This window comes from Calonectris borealis, chromosome 1, assembly GCF_964195595.1.
Source record: "Calonectris borealis chromosome 1, bCalBor7.hap1.2, whole genome shotgun sequence".
NCBI lineage: Eukaryota > Metazoa > Chordata > Aves > Procellariiformes > Procellariidae > Calonectris > Calonectris borealis.
This window is the reverse complement of record NC_134312.1, coordinates 77,267,433-77,288,332: the sequence shown is the minus strand read 5'-3', so window position 1 is coordinate 77,288,332 and position 20,900 is coordinate 77,267,433. Positions and strand designations below refer to the sequence as shown.

Below are 20,900 nucleotides of genomic sequence, written 5' to 3'. Positions count from 1 at the left end.
AAGATCTTTCTCACCATGCTAAAACACACATCATTGTTCTCCTTTGCTGATTATAATAACCTGTCAAATACGGTATGACAAAATTCTTCACTGAAATTAATTTTTTTCTTCAAATTAGCTTTCTTCCATTGCTCTCAAACAGAAATATTGTACGTTTCTCTCATTACTTTATTTATAAAGAATACTAACATACTTGTTAGCTTTAACTGTCATAAAAAGATTATATAGACACAGCAAGTAGGAAATGAGATAAATTATTTGTCTTTTGGAACTATGCCCTAACATCCACTTCTGTGGAGTTCCCTCCAAAAATATACTCTACCTATTATATGCCAAAGTTCTGACCTGGCATCCAGAAAAAGAGATAGATGAATGAGTTCAGAAAACACAAGAATTGCACATTTGCCTATGAAATCTAATTCTGTATTTATTTAGAGCAGTTACCACTTAGAAACCTTCTCAGCTAGTCTTATTTTGAATTATGATTGTATGATTTTAATTTACTTTTTCTCATTTCCCTACCTAGGTTCCCAAAAACTACAGTAACTGAATATTCTATTTATGAAGATATAATTTTATTTTGGCTCATCAGCAGTATCATTTTCTGAATCAAATTCTCATCCATACAAATAACTGTTCATTTATCCAATTTAAAAAATAAACACAACCTAATAATATTCTTTTTTTTCACCTTAAACTTCCACTTTACAACATATCCAATATATTTTAGATTTATACACTGCAATATTCTAAGATTTACAAATAGACTGAACATTTGACAAGGCTAAACGCATTATTGTAATCCTACATATGATCTTGCCTGAATGTATAAAACATTATCATATTTGGATAAAATAGATGCATTTTTCTTAAGTAAAACCAAATCTTTTCCCTGAAAAATATACTGGTTTGGCTCAGTATTACCTGTATTTATCCCAAAATACCTGCAGAGGTAGCTAATCTATTTAGCTAATTACGTCTAGGGAAGGAAATTTTAAATAAATATCTAAAAGCCACAAAACTGACTTCTCACTCTAAAAAATTTGCCTTCATCTCGGGCCGTATTTCAAAATCTACATTATTAAAATTATGAGTATACATTCATAAATGACAAATTACAAGTCCCAAAATTATAATACTCATTCTAAGGGAAAATAGCTAAAAATACAGGTTATGTGCAAAAATGATAAAAAATGGACATTCCAACAGGAGTAAATTAGGGTTGCAGGGATTTGATTCTACATGTTCTTTTTCTTCACCCTTTTGTGACAAGTGGCCTCACACTCATTTCCTAGCCTTCAACTGTACAAGCCCTGCTGGGTCAAGTCCCACTTGCCTGCGACACATACTTTATTCAAACCGATTTCAGCGGAAATTGTGTATAAATGCACAGAATTTGACCGATTTGATCATTCATGCATATCTGAGGGCAGAATACATCCCATCTGGTTCAGTGTGTTCACTCCGATACCAAAATTACATCAGAATATGCCAAAGCAGAGGATTATTTTAGCAGACAGTTCAAGTAGCTTTCATGTAAGCATTCAAAATCAGTGTTGGTCACCAGCAGTGGGTCGGCAAAGTACAGCAGAGGTGCCGGGGTGGCTCAGGGCAGAGATGAATGGCATACAACACCCCTGGAACAGCCAGCAGCAGAGGCAGCAACTCCCCTGCTCTTGAGTTTAGCAGGAGCTGGAAACTGCTGCTTCATACACAGGCAAGTTAATACTGGTAAGACAGGGTCTTCCCTTTTTGTGCAGCAGCTCCTCTCAGCTGCGGATGAATTTCTATTGCCAATATTCTCGTCCGGTTTCAGAAAGAAACCCAACACTAACAACTCTGGAAAGGTTGCTGATCTCTATGTCAATACACAAGAACAGAAAATAAAAGTAGCCAATCTATTCCTGTAGTTCAAGATGAATGAAATGCCAAAGTACCAGCACACAAATATATACAGGGTGGAAGGTAGAACATAGCTTACATGTAAATATATTTATAGTGATACTGCTTCTGAGATCAGTATATCTTTTTCTATTAAGGCCTCGAGTTAAATTATAAAATTCATCAAGCAAATCCTTAACAGCGACATTTTTTTCTCTTAGACATAAATCTTTGAAAATGAAGTATTTACTCTCCTATTAGTTTTGTTGTTTCACTTTTTACTCATTTAGTTGCATCCATCCCATTGAAATCTTTCATGTCATCTGATTAATGTTCAGGGAGGGAGTCACTGGGTTTCTTCTGTTCATTTTTCCAGGTATCCTCCCCAGGACTGATACAAGTCAGTTGTTTGGGCCACTCACTCCTCCTACCCATAAAGTCATGTCCACAAAGAGCCCCCCTTCACCGTCCACAGGAAACGGAGACAAAAGCAACTAAACGCTTTCCTTCAAAGAAAAAGAGAGAGGAAAGATAGTATGGGGGAAGTTCCAGACACACAATCCTGAGGGGAAGCATTTCTGGTCAAACACCTCTGGATAGTCTTCAGACTTAAAATGGATCCTACTGATTAGCAAAGCATCCAGTCCTACAGTGCCTTTCTCACATAGGGATGCTGCAAATCACTGCTCTCCCTGAAGCTGAAGAGGCTACTCATAAAAAAAGCAAGATTCAGGAGAAGACCTACACTGAGAGTGCACTCACAGTACTCCATGGCAGCTAGGCTAGCTCAGGTGGAAGTTACCACACTGCAAAACATGGCGCAGACTGTGCAAAGTGACAGGAATAGTTGGTCAGTGACTGGGCTGGCTGCCTCCGAACTGTGACTCCAAGCTGTACGCACTGTACATCAGCTGATGCGCTGGCTGCTTGAAAAACTCTTCTGAAAATTTTATTTGGACCGACTACAAATTTTCATGTGACGCAAAAGATGCTAAAACAAAGCCAAACAGTTCAGGGGTGAAAAGTAAAGGGAAATCAAATTTAAAAAATACTTAGGAGGAAAGTATCAAAGTAGTGAAATGAACCCATCATACATTTTTGGATTTTCTTTTCCCTTCCGTCTTACTTAATCAACCTGGTGAAACCAGAACATTTTTTTGGTGTTGTCAAATCTGAAGTTTCCACTGAAACATATTGAAGCTGACATTTTTTTTTGTTTTGGTTCTTGTTCAAGGTACTAGATTGTTAACTACTGGCAGTAGCAGAGTTTTATTACATCCCACCCCAGCTGCAATAGGCAAGGTACCTTGAACGTTACCAAAAACTGCTTCACACTAGGGACAAAGTGTTGAGGGGCAAAACTGAGATATACCTCAGAACAGCAATACAGTGAAGATAAGCTCTGAGTAAGAAATTTTTTTGTTTACTACCAAAGAACCAGAAGAAAGGCTGTCCCGCAAAGCTGAAATAATCCTAGTATTACTATTTATTATCATATGAGTGTCCACAGACCAAGTGAAATCCAACAGCAAATTATGCTAGGCACTGTACAACCATGCAGTAACAGGGAGTCTCTGCCCCAAACAGTTTACAGTCTCCAGAAGCTCAGCAAAGGGTATGGGAGAAAAATAATACAGCAACGCAGAAAAATTATTAGTGCAATGGCAGAGCACTATGTTCCTTCCATTTTCTTTTACGGAGAAGGAAAAAATAAGTGGGATTAGCGTCACAAAAGACAAAAGCAGAGAGAAGATGGGATATGATAGTCAGTGAGAGGATGAAAAAGGTGGTAAGAAATAAAGTCGCATGCAGGATGTTTGAGCTATAGCACGTTAAGCTAAGTGATGTGACTACGAGAGCTGGCAAAGAGGGACCTTCAGCAAAACAGCCAATTAGGAAAAGGCAGAGAAAAAACAGTCAAAAATAACAGTAACCATCGGGTCTCCTTCGTATGCTGCTGCTACAGCTGCTCTGCTGGCTTCAGTCTTTGGTTGAATGGCAAGACCCTCACCTGCCATAAGGGAAGCTGGACTGGCTATATGGTAGAGGAACCGAATTTAAAAGGTCGAGAAGGCATGCCACTTTTCAAAAAGGTGATATATGCTAAATACAGTAATCTTGGTTATAGCAGAAATGTATAACAAGTAAGGGCAAATACTTGCAACTGAAATGTAGTATACATATGTATTACACCTCTGAATCTGTGTAAAAAAGAAGACAAATCCTTATTACACTAATACTAGTATGGCTCTCTGTAGTCACACACAATACAGCATATTTAAATGACATTATGAACCCAATCTTACTCCCATGGTAAATAATGGTATTTTAAACAGTGACTGAATGGAAAACGCTAAGCATTTTGTATTTAGGTTAGTGTAATGAATCCCAAATCAGTTATGACTGCAAGTTACTACATATATGCCGGTGATGGTTATTTGTTAATTCTAATACAATTTCCACTGTCGTATCAAATCACAGCAAAACTGTCACACTTGTTGACAGTTTCAGCAATGAGGTCAAGCAGTGAGCAGTCACAAGGAATGAACTGCTTTACCCTCCAGAGGTGGCCACTGCAGAAGCAGGTGAATAGCCATTACCATAACGGCTCTGCTCCTTTTTGCAATAGATCTTATACTGGACTGTCATTCTGCAACCTTGCCCAAGCATTACATTCACATGTTATTTTATTTGTAATAACATCAGCCTGAAAAGATGACTTTCTAATGGGAAGTCAAAGGATAACAGACCAGTGACCTTCAAGGACCCTCTTAAATTACTAACCTTGCTTATATTTTGAAACATAACCTAGAATATTCAGAATTGAAACAGAAGCATGTATTTAAGTTAGAAGAATTAGAGACAACCTTGCTCTCAGACACTCTCACACAGACCCAATTTACCTATGGACAATGACCACAGAATCCAAAGTGGTGTACGATCCAGAACATCCAAATTAAAGTTTCCAGCACTACGTTTAGTCTTATTCTGAGAGCTCAAATTGTACATTGTAATATTCTAATATATCTTAATGTAGCAGGAACATGTGAAAAAGCTCTTCCCTCAGATTACCTTACACATCCTCTCTAAATTCTTCAAAACAAGGTTCAGTAAGAATCAAATGGACTGATTTATTTTTACTGTTTATTAATTATTTGAGATGAAAACTGTTTTCATGGACAAAAATATTAAAATTCTCAATTATAAACACATTTTTTTAAATCTACTATTTGATACTGTTTCCATATGCCTGGAAAAAGAAACTGCCTGGATAACTGACTAAGGAGTTACCTGGCTTTGGGGATTTGAGTCTCCTTCCTTGTAATTCAGTGGCAGAACTCTAGCTGACTTAAAAGACAGTAACCTTTTTATACACCTCTGCATGTTCTACTATATAGAAGAGCCCACTCCTGTGTAACTCTTCAGGTGAGGAGGACTGCACCTGAGGCAGAAGATCTGACCATATCTGGTTCCTAAAAGGACGTAATCTGGACATTTTTTTCTAATTCCGTGTAATAAATTCAATTAAATACATATGATCACAAACAACACTATATTCTGTGAACCACTAACTCAAGAAGCAGAAACATCAATGTCAGAATTGGCTATGTATGCCAAATCAGAACTCCAGTCCTCTTTACATTCCTGCTGACAGTTCCTGTAATGAGTACACAGCATTAAATAAAAACCATGACCTGTTTAAACAAAGATCAGAGCGCCAGCTTTATCTTTGCATTCTCTCATGTTTGTTGCTTGGCATCACGAACTAATACCAAAACAAGTATCTTACTAATACCAGCTCAATATGTTTTTGTACAGGGCATGAGGGGTTTGCTCTCATCTACCAAGAAGATTTGTGTATCTTTAAAATGGGCATTTTTCTTCACACGAACATGCACAGGTATTCTCAGTGGTTACTCTGCTTTAAATTAGACCAAAGGAGAGCAGGGAGAGAAGAGCTAGAGGGAATAATGTACAAGCAAGAAATTTTAAGATTCTTCTGTCTCAGATAGCTTGAGACAATGAGATAAACCAGAAGAGCCAAGCTAAAACTGGTTAAACATACCACTAAAATTTCATGGGTAACAATTAATATCAATCAATTCATGTATGTATCGTACATGGGATAACCATTACATTTAATAATTTCAAAAAAATCCGTCTGTAAAATAGAAATTAACCCCCCCTATTGGTGTAGTACATTACCAGAAAATTTACAGTGCCTGGCATCACAAAACTGTTTATTACGAATGGGTGCAACATGGATTACCATCATATAATGACTCCTTAATTGGTCTTCTCAAAAGATACACTCTTTTTTGGTAGTCAAATTTCAGATACGCACATTTAAAATGTTGTCTTGTATTTTAAATATCTACCGATATTATTTTGAAAAATTGAGAGTTCACTTCATCAGGAGCCAATCACAAAGTTTAATAATCTTGCCTAGTTATCAGTTTATCCAGAATATCCAAAGCTCCTTTATGTTAGTCTAAATTACCTACTAAATTTATTAAGCCTTAAGTGAAGTTGAAATGGCTATCAATTCCGTACATTATCAGCAGATCTCTTAATTATTATATTGTCAAGGTATAGATTGTGTAAGCAGAAATCTTCAACTATTGATCTTCCGCCAAAGAGAATGGAAGATTTAAAATCTGTCTAGTTTCTGCATGTTGCCCATCTTTATCCCCTATGTTATCCAGAGGCAAGTATATACATTTATAAATGTATTCCACACTACCCATCTGAAAGTGCAAAATATAAAATGCAGGTATTAAAAAAGCAATGTATTAAAAGCAATGAAATCCCTACCTAAACGTCCCTAATCTTTTTTTCTGCTCCACTGCTTTGAGCGTGCTGGATACCCAGTAACAGCGCAATAAATTACGCGAAAATTAGCAAGAATCCTGAAAAACTTATCGAACGGTTTCCTCCCGGAACAAAACTTTGGAGGTCACTAAATCCTCTCCGATGACAAAGGAAAGTTCTTCCACTTCCACCACCCCTTCCCCCGGCTAGGCGAGGGGAAGCTACCGGGGAAGGCGCACACGGATTTTCCTCGGGGGCTTCCCTCCCGGGAAGTCTCCGGTGGCGGCTGCTGACACCTGAACACGGGGGGATGAGAGAGGCACGCCGGGGCGACCCGCGAGCGGGAGGGCTGGCGGCGGTGCCAGGGGCCCGGAGGTCGCCTCCGCCGCCCGGCCGCGGCAGCCCAGCCTCCGCGGGAACTCTGCGAACAAAGTAACTTGCCAGCTGGCTCGCGGGAGGCGGCTGGCTGGACACGCGTGGGGCAGGGGGCTGCTCTCCCCCTTCGCGAGCAGGCACTCGCGCGGCCGGAGAGGCAGGCGCGGGCAGGGCAGCGGCAGCCCTTCCCCGAGAGCACGGTGACAGCCCTTACCTTCACACACCCCCTTCCTCACGCCCGGCGGCAGGCAAGCGCCGGCAGAGCAGCACTGAGGCAGAGCAAGGGGAGCTGCCGGGCTCTCGGCGGCTCCCCCTCCGCCTCTCTCCCGCTCCCGCTCCTCAGAGAAGCCCTCCCCCCCCCCCCCCCCCCCCCCCGCCCCGACCGCCTCACTCTCTCTAGCTTTGGGGCATAGATACTGTTTTTTAAGGAGCAAAGAGAAGCCACGGGGAAGCTTGGTTGGGAGAGGCAAAGCCCTGACGCGCTTGGGGGTGGGTAGGTGGGGGGGGCGGTTGGGGGGGATTCAGACCCTCGCACGGCGACACAGGCAGACCCATCCCCCCCGTCTCCTCAGTCCCCAGGCGGGGAAGGCAGCGCCGAGGCTTGAACCTCGCTGCTTTCCACCGATCCCGCACCAGGGAACGGGCCCTGTGCACAATCCCCCCCGCCCGGGGCGGCCGCACGCATCCCTCCCCCGCTCCCCATCCCTGCAGGGGCGGGGGGGGGGGGGGGTCGGGCAGGAAGCTCCCCCAAAATACTTACCCTGCCCGCCGGGGCTGCTTTGAAGACGCAGGATTTTGTGCGAACGATCGTCTCCTTCTCCGGGAGCCCAGCCTCCCCTCCCCCCCGCCTCCCCTCCCCCGCCTCCCCCACCTCCTTTGGGGGGCCAGGAATCCCCCACTGCCGGCCCTCCCCTCCTCCTCGCCCGGCCGGGGAGCTCCGCCGGCCGGCCGTGCCCCGCGCCGCCGGAGCGGTTTGCTGCCGGGACTGCGGCCGGGCCGCGGCCGGGCCGGCCCGGCCGGCCCGGCCGGGGACGGGGCCCGCGGTGCTCCATGGCCCCCGGCCGGGGCCGGGACGCGCTGCCGGCCCGCGCTGCGGCGGAGACGCGGGTTGGCGCCCTCCCGCCTCGGGTGGGGGTCAGCGGGGGGCGGCGCGGGGCCGCCTCCGGCGGGGAGGGGAAGGCTGCGCCCCCCGGCCCTCCGCTTGAGGGGCCCGCCGGAGCCCGCCGGCGGGGTTGCCCGCCCCGGGGCAGAGTTGAGGCAGCACCCTGGGGAGCGTGTGTGTGTAGGGAGGGAGGCAGTCCCTACAGTCCGCGCCGGCCTTTCGGGGGGATTGTCGAGGGGGGGTCCCGGTCGCCCCCCTTCTCCCCTCAGAGATGAGGGGGAAGTTTGGCTGCGGGGCTCCCGGGGGTGCCTGCCTGCAGCCAGGCCGCGCCGCGCCGCGCCGGCCGTGAGGCGGGTTGGCGACCGTTAGGCGGGCGGGCGGCCCGTTGAGGTCAGGGCCAGCTGTCCCCACGCCCGGAGCCCGCGTCCCCGCCGCGGCCGAAATGTTCCTCTCCGGCCAGCGCCTTGGGGTCAGGGGAGCCGGTGGCCGTCGCTTCAGCAGTGCAGGTGGTGATGGTGGGCGAGAAGGACTCGGGGGCTCCGGGGGGGCGGCGGAGGTCCGGTCGTGCTGGTACGGCACCGGGGAACTTCGGGGTGTCGTGAGGGAAGGCCCCTTCCCTGCCAGCGCCTGGTGTATTTTTCAGAGGCAGTGAGCATGCATAGCTTCCCTTCGCTTCAAAATCAGGCCATGATAGAATCATAAATATATAATACTACACTCCTATGATATTATGAGTAGAGAGCAGGAGAGTTAAATGCATACATCGAGGAGAGGCAAATTACATATAAAGGGCTTTACTGCACAATTGTCGAGCGATTCTAAAATGAAATATTTTAAAATCCTTCCAAGAATAAATTTAATTCCTGTACGCTTGTTCCCGTATTGCCTACTAGGCAAGGAAGCATGCTGGATATCTAGCAACAATTAGTGGCGTTACATCTGCTTTTAGTGTACACGGTGACTTTATCACTGATCAAACAGTCTTTTTAAAAATCCTGAGCTGGAAAATATCCATTCTATAAAAGAAAATAGCAATTTGGACATTTTTCTACGTCAGAATGAAACAGACAGCGTTAGGAAATTTTCTGGAGGAAATAAAGGAATGCATCACAGCCTAGCCCCATAGTCAGTGTGTTACGGAAGCAGAGGCCAAACTTGAACCCAGGCCGCCGCACGGGGGGGGGCAATACCTCAGCTGCCCACTGAGCTATTATCTGTTCTGCGTGCAGATGGAGATGAGGCTGGGCTGTGTATCAGAAACCGAAAATTGGACCTGAGAACCCTCCCGCACAGTTTCTGTTACTGGCAAAACATATATTTATCTTGAAAGTTTGCATTTTGACATGTCAGCATTTTCACAACAATATAAATGTGCTTGAAAAATTTTTGATCAGCCTAATGGTTAGGACCTATTAGAAGCTGCAGAACATATTCACAATCAATTCACTTATTCAGATGCCTGAATACAAGCTTAGAAAAGTAATTAAAGGCACCTTTTTTTGGAAATCTTGAGGCTGTGTAGTTTCCCCATGGGAAATATGAGTAATAAATTCCTACCAAAAAAAAAAAGCAGCACGTGTGCTAAGCATTGTTCTTATTTATTTTTGTCTTTAATGTTAAAAATTGTTGATTAAATGTTCCAGATAAGGTAAGGGTGGTTGATTGTAAATCCTTCTGTTTAAAAGAACAAGCAGAAAAAATTGATCTTGGCAATTTAGATCTTCTTCTTACTTTTTAAATTTTAGTTGTCTTTCTCAAGAGAAATTTATTTTCCTTTTTTGGTGAACATGTAAATATAAATTTACAACTCATCAGTATTACCAAATCTGGCTATTTCGATTCTTCAGCTAAGAGATTACATTGAATCTATACACATCAATTAATCTATTTTAGCTGTAAATTTTTTTATTCAGAATATTAATTTCTCATCCTTTATTGTTACAAAATAGTGAATGGTACTTTACATTTTTAGTCATTTATGATTTGCATCAAGTTCTGTTTGTATGAAAACTGACATTCAATTAAAATTTACATGAGGTCATTTTAAATTGTTCATTAAGACTACCTTAAATATGCTTGATGCATTTCAAAAGCATGTTTGCATTTTAAAATATATTATGAAACAACTGAAATAATGACCTGTAGAATGGGAATTAAATTGGAAGCTTCTAGTAGCCGGGTCCTTCACAGTCTTAGAGAAAGTAGATCTTGTCCTCTCATCTTAGGTTTAGCTGAAGATTGACAGAGGAAAATAGGCAATCTTACTTTTTCTACTCTTACGTTGATTTTTCAGCTTTGAGTTAAATAGTTCTTAACTGAACTACCTGAATGGATTGAAACAAAGAAGATATTCGCCCTGCCTGCAGAAGAAACTGCAGCTCTCAAAAATTGCTTTCCTGCATCAGCTACGTCCTGTTCCATCTGCTTAGCCAGTGACTTCAGTCAGTTCAGTGGCATCACCTTCAAAACTTCAGCAGCAAACAGCTTTTTTGATTGACTATCTTAACTCATGTCAGTACACGACAGCAAGTATAAAACCTAAGTTAGCTGCTATATCAAGTATAAATTGGAAGAGATGCAGATAAAATATCAACAAAATGTTATTTGATTTTTTCAAAATAATGAATTTTGGGGGAAAATATTATGGAATAATGTTGTCCAGTTAGGACAGTACTTGTAGTGGGATTTTGATGAAATTCATGGAATAATGAAGCAAGGAACCCCTAAATAGTTACCCTTGGTTGTACAAAGAGATTGTTACTTTAAGGTAGAAGAGCTTATATATCTTATTTTTTGAATGATCAGTTTTGATGACAGAAAGTGCTCTATGTGAACCTTCACTTGACAAAAATTAATTTTAAGTGATAGGAGAGGAAATGATCCCCTTATCTAAAGTGAAAGGTAGTTGGGGAAATGAAGTTCAGGAGATCACTGGGGAAGGCAGAAATGGATAATAAATATAATCCTGTATAACTGCATCACTTTATTTGTGCTGAATTTTTGTACTTAATTGGGCTTTTCGGTGGTTGACAACTATTTATGTGTAGTTCAATTTAAATCTGTACCTCAAAACCACCCATTAAGTGAACAGATCTAGTCTACTTTAGGATTTTTTATGATTCTCGAGCAGTTTGATTTTTACAGATAAGAGTTGGTGCAGACTTCTGTCAGCACAGTGTCACTGCAGAAAGGGAACAGTAGACCACTGCTGAGTGACAGCCTATAGCTCTGAAATCTGCAATCCATCCTCTCTTACGTTATCCATTTCCCATCCTCTGTGCTTCTTTGACATGTCAGACTTCCTGCACGTGCACTGCAGAGCTAGCCTATGCGTATGCACTGAAGTCAATCCTTCCTAAACTTATGCTCCTACGATGCTTGCCTGAAGGATCAGATATAATGCATGTGTGCAAGTAACAGCTGATCTATACATTCAGTGTGGTCTTAGCCAGGACACCTGAATATATAGCATGCAAGTCAGAATTAGTGTACATGAGCTCTGATGCATTACTGTATGTCCATAAAACCTGGACAAATACAGAAAAACATCAGATTGTGCCCGAGCATAATTACCATATGGAGAGAATGACCATAATTACCATATGGAGAGTATGTAGGAAGCCTTGTCTATAAAGTAGCCTTACCTCTTCATTGTCCATAATGGAGAGACCTGTCACTCAGGCAGTGGAACTTCACTGCTAACACAAGAAATGTGTTACAGGGTTTTTACCCTAAATTTTACATCTTTTCCACAGAAATTTAAAACTGGGTCTGATGCATGACTAATATCCCATTGTCATTTCTTTAGTGGGGAGGACGTCTCTAACACGCATTATATTTTTAATGTAATAAATACATAGCTAGTTCTTAACACTAAACATATCAATCAAATCAGTCTCATGTAGTTTTCCAGTAAACCTCAGTGATCTTCCTTCAACTGTGGTGAGGTGTTCCCTCCAACTCCTCATAAAATATGGAACTGCGGTACTCTGCCTGTGGGGAGAAAGACTGAAGCCACATAATGATGTATCTGTTCAACAATGTGAAAGAGAAATTCCCTATTCACAGTCCTGCATAGTCAACATTACCTGCTGGTAAACTTTAAATTGCCTGAGTTGCTTAACATCATGATTAAAAGCCGTTAGTTTCTTTCTTGTATTATGTTGTGTTTGACAAAAGAGAAGAGACAAAAGTCTCACAACTGCTTGCATACCAAGCAAACAATTGTACATTGACCAATTGTATAGGTTTTTCTTATTCTTAAAATTATGGTCTAGTAATACTATAGATACCACGGGGCTTTTTAATTTGCCCATCACGAACAAAATGAAAAGCCGAAGTCTGGAATCCCAAAGCACAATTATGTGAATTGTGAAACTGAGTAGGTATATCCAGCAGCTACAGAAAAATGATAGGACAAAAACTCAGACAAGCCAGCATTGTTTCATCCCAAAGATGCCAAAAATGGCTTTGGAATTATATTCAGCTTTTAATTAAGACAAATGAGAAATGTCACAAATCATCCATTGTACAGGTTACAGCAAAACCACGTAACTGCTGTAGAATTTCTCCTTCTTAAACGCTGATGTAGTTCCCAGTTTCATTTAACTGGAGTTTTTTCTTGAAGTTTACTACTGTGTTAGAGGCTGGAGTACTACAAATAACTCTAAAGCCTGAATAGCCGTTGCTTACGTTACTAATAGTAAGATGAAATGTCTGCATTCTCCTGTATTAAAAAGAGAAAACTAAGTAGAGTGAATAAAAAAGAAAACAAAGTATTTGTATTTTGAAAAATCTGGAGCTATATATTTGGAACGGCTCTAAAGATTAGCTTCTTTTCAGCGCTATAAATTTAAAACTATAACTGAGATGCCATCTATAGCTATGAAAGGTGTTCTTATTTTTTTTACCAGTGATACATATCCTTCAGCTCAGGGAAAAAGTCCATTTCAACAATCAAGTGGACATATTTGTGCTCCTATTTTAGCAACACAGATCCCTTTTATAGATATTAAACACAGTTTACTAGTGGAAAATTTTCATTTATTATAATTGCTTCATGTAGTGTCTTTCATGTAAACATTATAAAAAGGATTTAGTGTTGGATTTAGAAGTTGGGGTTTGGATTTTTTTGCCCTTTGTTCTTGTTTTGTATTTTATTTCTTTGGAGAACTCTTTTTTTCCCCCTTTCAGGAAATTTCACATAATCTTTTCCATTCGTCATCAGCCAGGTTGCTGATTACCAGAGTAACTGCCAAGCTTTCAACTCCTTGTCATCAATGGGCTGTGAATGACAGACAGCATTAATGTTGGCAAGCTCCCACTCTCCTTTTCGCCTTTCCCAAATGTAATTAAACTGCACTAATACAGCAAAAGAAAAGCTGCAGCTTTATTTTACTCACCCTAATAACATAACAATTAAATCACAGAAGCACACAATACAGTCAAATAAACCCATCATGACAATGAAATTCAGAGGTAAGGGAAGTGTGTATCTACCTTTTAGAGAAAAACACGCGCAGAGAGTCTCCCTTTCCTAGCACTACAGCGACTGCGCTGTTTGACCTTCAGCAAGATGATATGGCCAACATCTGAGTAACCACTCTGTTGCAGCCTGGTGAAAAGCCTCAAGTGTTTCCTCTTTTGTTGCACCTTTGGTTTAAGCATAAAGGAAATAATTAACTTCTCCTTCAAATGATCTGTTATCTCCCTGGTAGGAGACAGCTGGATAAGGAACAGAAAGGATGTGGGTCATAACATACAGTTTGAACGGCATTGCACACCTTACCCACTGGAAAGAGACGGCATTATCCTAATCTTTCAGGAAGTTTCGGGCCTTTGGTTTGAAGTTTGTAGAGGTTAGAGGATAGCCAAGAGTCAGGAAGAGGAAGAAACAGAGTCCTCACCTCACTTGCAGAGGACTGTGGAGGTTTGTAGAATGCACAGATACCACTGAACATTTCTGAGGTAGATAAATTGTCAGTAGATTAATTTATACACATTTCTCTGGACCAAGGCGAGTAAAGAAGCTGCTGGCCCTCAGAAAGGCAATGGAATTTACCCATAAACCTGTCATTCCTTGCAGCAGTGCTCTAGGACGAGAAGCAAGCACTCATATGGAGGCTGAGAACTGACTGCTATGAGCTCTGTAAGCACAGCTCTGAGGCTAGCATACATGCTGGCATGATAGCCTGTCTCATTTTTCAAGCTATCAATAAAAATAATACAGTTGGCTTGTAAGACAAAGTAAATTTACAGTAATGCAAAGAAATAGTTTGACTAAATACAGACAGAAGAAAATAAAGACTATTATACAGCTAGCCAAAAACAAGAGGCACCGTACTCAATAGGGAAAGCGTGGAAGAGCCAGGACCCTCGCTGGCGTATGCTTAAACAGTAAAAAAGGGAGCTTGGTTACTGACCGAAGTAGACAGAGCTTCAAACATGACAATTATTAGGTCAGCCTGGCTAAACACACTCTAAATGAGTCTGCTTGTGCAATTTTGGTGACTAATAGTGACTGTTAGCTGACAGGTGGTACCTTATAAATCCAGCCTGTGCCAAATTCTCTGAAGATCTGTTAGTGTGCAGTAAGTAGTTTACCATTATGAACAAACTGTCCTGCAACACTAAATGTAGTTCAGTATAACGATAGTCTTCCAGAGGAAGAAACCTTTAGCTTAAACCACCTTTTAGTCAAGGTTTACGGCAGGATCTTATGTGTTACATTTTTAGTAGATCTGGAGCAGGGATGAATTTTTATATGTTTGATAATATGGCTAACGTGTAGTAAATAGCAAAAAGGAAAAAAGGGATTCATGTAAAATGTAAAAATGTAAACCCACTGGAGTAAATGAATAGCGTATAGGAGGAACACTAAAAAGATGGAGTTGAAGGTTTCTGTTAGATTTGTTCTGATATAGTACTGTTGCTTTAAACAGGCAGTTGCAAAATGGCCCAAAAGACCTTTTGGTTAAGTGTCATGATTTTCTCCTTGATTCACCAAAGATTTAGGCTGCAGTATTGCAAGCCAGCTCCAGGCCATCAGAGGGAGAAACAGCACATCAAACACCCACCTCTTCTGTTTTTGCCATCAAGCAAAAAAAGAAGAGGCCACAAAGGACATGGAAAAAACATATCAGAAGAGCATAACTGAGCCTTCAGCTGTTCTTGTGTGTCAACCATAATTCTTGTTAGAAAAAAAAAATGATGGCAGATTTGGTTCCTGTGTAGAAACTACCTTGAACGCTTCAGAAGGCTTTCTCTGAGTGACCATGAATAGATGATTCCCTAGACTCTGTAAAAATTTAATCTGATTTTTCAGGCTGAATATTAAGTGAAGATTGGCAATAGAAATTGGCCCTAAAAATGAGAAAGAATGCTTTTATTGCAAGCAAGGTTTGCAGCATTTCAGTGTGATGCCCTTTGATTTTCATAGTGGGCAGCTACATTTGAGGGACCACCAGAGGAGTCTTTGGTCCAGAACTACTCCTGGCCTCTTCACTACACCTAGATAATACCCTGGGCACATGCTAGTATCTTTGAACAAGATTAGATATATTTACAAATAGGCTGGGATCAGCTCAAGGCTGCTGGTCTGAAAATGTACCTAAAGCAATAGGAATTGTGTTAAAAAGAATGAATTTATGTCTGGCACACAGAACAGCGAGGAGGGAAATTCTACTCTTAAGATCTTTGAACACCAGCCAGCTCCCCAGAGACTCCCAGATGTGCAGTTTTGTGGGACTTTAATCCTACCAGAGGAGGTTTATTTCTGTGGTTCACAATATTACATAACATTTGCATAAAAGGGGTAGGAAAAGAATGTTATTTCAGTGGTCAGTGTGTGATTTAGTATTCAGAGATGAAAAGGTTCTTCTGACTTTTTCTCTGTTAACTGACCAAGGCTTCAAACCTCATTTTCAATTAGACACAGATGCTAGTGTTTATGGACTGCGTATTGATACAGGAATGTAAATGACTTGAGAGGATGACAGTTTATTAAGAGTCAATGACTAAACTCTCCTGGGAAAAATTATCATACGCTCTGCCAGTGATTAAACTAAAGAACATGTTCACAACTACTTGTATGGAAAGAAGCTTCTGATGGGAACGGACCAGCAATGGACTGGAATAACTGTGGTGCTATGGTTTTGTAGTAACCCAAAAGCATGGGTTCTGGCTTAACATTGACTGCTATTGATGTTTTGTCCAGATAGCTTCATTGTGGGATTGATTGCAAATGCCAGTCTAAACAAGCAAGGAACAAACGATTGTTCAGGGGAATGACCATGTTTGGGAAGAGACGATCGTTTCCTCCCTTCCTGTATCTTGCAGAAGTACAAATCCAGTGGAACAGTGGCTACAGGGATTCCCAAGAAACCAAGTGATTCCCACAGAGAGAACCTGATACCAACAGTACTGTGCTATTGGCAACAGCTATCCTGGAATATAGTCTCTCCCTTGGCATACCTCAGTGAAAACTCTGTGTCCACAGTGGAATGGCTCGGGGTTTACAATCAAGTTCTGTATAAAAGATGGGAAGAAAGCAGTAGATTATAATCTTTATTAGCTGGCTCTAGATCCATTGAAAAAAAGAAGGTTGTAGTGTAATGTCATCATTTAAAAACTGCTGGATATTTGAGGGGTTGCAAAGTGGTATGATTTCCTTTGCATGAGTTACAAAACAGATGTAGAAAAAGTGGCCAGGAAATGTTAAGAGACAGGGGAAACCTCTGTGGAGCGATATTTTGCTAAGCAGATCATTCTAATATTCTTGAATAAGGGCTAGTAATTATTATTTGCTTGGGGTTTTTGAACTAGTTCACAAAATGGCATAAAGATTACTTGGAAAGGCATTGTCAGGGCCCTGACAAGACTAATAAGTCTTAATGACCCTGACCAGCCTCACCTGAGGCCTCCACCCACACTCATGGACCCAGGAGCTCTATTTAAGCTTGGCCCTGGCCCTTCAGTCTTTCCCTGAGCTTTGCTGGAGAAGTAATGGGTCACAGCCATGCTGTACAGCCTCTTCATCTGGATCTCAACCCATGGCTGACTTCCTGGCTTGACCTGGGACCTGACTTATTGCTGTGGACTTGTCTGGTGATCACTGGACCTGATCTTAACCCCAACCTATGGACTGACTTCCTAGCTTGACCTGAGACCTGCCTCATCACCACAGTATCGCCTTAAGATCTGGATTCTTGGTTGAACCTGGCCACAATCTCTGGGTTTGTCCTACTATATCCCTTGAGTTCTGTGGGATGGGCCTTGGCTGGTGAGGCACCTGCCTTGGTGGCCCCAGCATTCCCCTTGGCTCACCTTCCTTTAGGAAACAGCCTCTGCCCTGCCTGCTCCCTTACAGACATGAAGTAGAGCAAACTGTAGTAGAGAGGATGAATTAGATTTGGAATTTTTGGGGTGGGTCATACACAGGTCAGAGAAGAAACTTTGAATCAAAAGTGTTTCTGTAGATTTATGAGACTATAGGAAATCTAGTCAATAACTGCCGTCTCGGTGCACCAATTTCTGATGAGGTAGTAAAGGAATTCAGAGTGGATGCTGGCAGTTCAGCTGGCTTTCTTATCAACCAGGGGCAGAAATTAGCATTTTGTATTCCTTTTAAACTTGCAGCAGTGCAGGCTAGTGCTCCTCATTCTTGGTTGGGGGCTGGAGACTTCTGCAAATCTGCTACCTGGAGTTCCTGTGGAGTAACAATTATCTAGGTCATTCAGAAGTTTTTGATTCCAAAAGGAGAAACTGAAGTGTCCTATGCTTGCTGGAATATATTTAAAGGCAACCTCTGTTAAATGGGACTATCTACTACTGATGCTTCTGGTATGTGAGCCAGGAGTGCTTCCCTGCTCTTGGGTGTGGGTGCTGTGCTGGGGCAAGACCCAGAGTACACCAGTACTTTACATACCCATTTTCATTGAGACAGTCAAAGGAAGCTTGGAGTTTCTCAACTGGAGAGATCAGGACTGCAGGGTGTGCTACAGATGACACTTTTTCAGTAGCAACAGTGCCATTCCTGAGGCAGAGATGGTTTCTTAGAAACATCTCAAGCCCTGTTCACTTTCACTGGATCTAAGACAGTTCCTGAGTTTCTGGGAAACTTTGGAGACTATCATGTCCTCCCCACAGAGCAAATCACAGATGGAACTACTTGGAACTGGGAGTTTGAGTCCCTATCACTGCTTTGTGAAGTTAATGCTCATTTTAGCTGTGATAATCACTGAACAGCTGAATGGTTTGGGGAACTTCCAGTTCAGAAGAATTCCTGAAAATATCTCACTTAGATTTGATTTGGACTGAAATCAAATCTGAAAAGCCCCCTCAAATTTCCGTTGAACCACAAATCTTGCTTTTGAGCCAGATCTGACTGGAAACCTTAAACTGGATAAACCTTGGATAGGACCCTACATAGAACTGATGTGAATACAAGCGGTGTCACTGAAGGTAATTTGGGGTTCAGTCATGGAAATAAACTGTCATGACCAAGTGAGAGCATTTCCAGGGTTAAGATTATTCTCCTCTGTTTCTCATCCTAAAAATTGAGAGAATACCTGTCAACCTTGAAATCGCAGAAGCTGTTTCAGTAACAAGCCCCCTCCATTAGGACACAATGTATGGGGTGCCTCAGCCAGCAATTTCCACTCATACAACAGACACTGTTCAGGAGCCTGTTGCAAGGGGTCCCTCCAAGTAGCCTGAAATAAGTCTGGGTGGGGAGTAGAAAACTCCAAAGACAGATGCAATGAGGTACAATTGTTCTGGAGTAGCACATGAAAACATCCTAATAGAGAGGATACGGCTGCTTAAAATTATATAATTTGTAATGAATCTTCTATAAACACTCTTTTATTTTTATTTCCTTTTGGAGGTGGCTTGTAAGTGTCAACCCTCTGTCCTGAGCTGCAGTGGTGAGTGAGGTTAACTGAGATGTGGCTATGAACTGCCTTGAATCTGATCCTAATTGCTGCCTTATGCTTCTGGTAAGTGGTAAGAAGCTGTAAAGCTCCCTCATGAAACTGTGCAGCAGAAGTGATGGAGATTTCAATCCAAAGCTCATTGTGGAATCCAGTATGTGTGTATGAAAAATATAGATGAGAAAGCTAAGATGAACACGTATTGGGAGTATGGTCCTACCAAAAAATCAAAGGGGAATTTTTTGGGCTGATCTGTGTCAGATGACTGGCATTGTGAGCAGAGACGGTCTCCTGCTATTTGAGTCCTCTTCTGTTCAGGCAAACTGATGGCATCAGAGAAATAGCTGACTCCTTCACCAGCCAGTTTCTCCTCGTAACAACCTGCAATGCACAAAGTTGTGACTCAGCGGGTAAGAGGGGTTGAAACACATATGTGTTACTTGCTAGAATAGTTATGATGGTTTAGAAAATAGTTTCTCTCCTTTATTCAGCGTATGGATCCAGTCTGTCATCTCGTTGTTTGCAAATGGACAGTAGGGGGAAAAAAAAGTACTGGCACAGAGAAAAGTGCATCCTGCACACTAAAGTTAAGGAGTTGGGACAAGCAGAGAGGAAAGTCCACAGTAGGAACACTTTTGTTCACAGTGCCAAGAAAAAGCATGAAAGATGATACTATTAAGCTTGGAAAATAGGAGTCTGATGCCAGTGATGTTAGAACCTCAGAAATAATGTGTCAAAGATGTTGGAACATTTAGAATACAATCTTTTACTGTTTCAATGTCATCAACATGTTGTTCTCACTATTTTCTATGACAAGAGAATTTATTGAGTCAATTTGTCTTCAACATGTTAAATGTATTATGTGTAGGTGGGTAAGCTAACCTTACTTATATAGTATTCCAAGGGAGAATGCTAACTACACTCACTTTTGCACTCCTGAAAACTGTATTTCTTCTAACATAAAATCCACACATCCATTTTTCAGAGTTACAACACTCAGGCAGGTGTGAGAATACTGTGTCTTAAAAGAATAGCTTCAACGAAGAGACAGGGGGTAATCCTACCTGAGGTGTTGAATTTACACTGAAAAGTTTGTTTGGCTCTTGTTACTTTGCTTAAACTGCTCTCACATCAGATATTGGTCCATCTTTCCTACAAAAATTATCTCGCAGAATGAGGCCCCAAGATATCTTTCCTTGCTGACCCTGAAATATCTATCCCCTTTCTGCTTTGTGCATTACTTTAATCTTCTCAGCTCCACCATTTTTACGTTTTCTGACGCTTTTCTTGATTTATAGGGAGAATTTCTCATCTTTCTCTGCCTTTATGTTAATTTATTTTTGTCCTCCCCTCCTTCCCCCTCCCAGGTATTGATAGAACAAATGAATACTCAACCCTTTGCATTTTCCTTATCCTTAACCCTGGCCACTTTAAATCTCCCCTGTGCTCCCAAGGGTCTCCGTTCTCCAGCATGCTCCTTCTGAGTGGGTGGCTTTTTTTTGTCACTGTCTGGTATAACCTGTGCAATACCTTCCACCACTGCACACACTCAAGTCCAAGTGGAAGTTGAGTTGCTTTGTGTTAATTCCACATTTTATTGCAATCTCCAAGAGATTCCAGCTCTCTAAGAGTTGCTTCTGACTGAGGTGGTCTTCATACTACTGAACTTAAGTGGCTGTTGTTTCCATGTCCTCTTCTCCACTTGGTGGCTGCCTGCCACGTTTGGTGTTTTCCCTGTCCCTGTTGCTTTTCCTATATACGCATCTTCTGTACATACATACAACTGAGATTGTGACTGT

The 20,900-nt window shown here is 41.8% G+C and overlaps 1 protein-coding gene across 2 annotated transcripts in view; it reads right to left on the bottom strand.

The window, feature by feature from the left end:
* The window catches only part of MPPED1 (metallophosphoesterase domain containing 1), a 64,947-nt gene extending 57,041 nt beyond the window's left edge, over window positions 1-7,906 (bottom strand). Inside the window, exon 1 of one of the 2 annotated variants that reach the window (XM_075161722.1) lies at window positions 7,829-7,906. The gene's annotated coding sequence lies outside the window, so the exon portion shown is untranslated. Of the gene's footprint in view, window positions 1-7,282; window positions 7,430-7,828 lie in introns of those variants that run through there. The other variant, XM_075161712.1, reaches the window with a different exon arrangement.
* Between the last annotated feature and the right edge of the window lie 12,994 nt (window positions 7,907-20,900).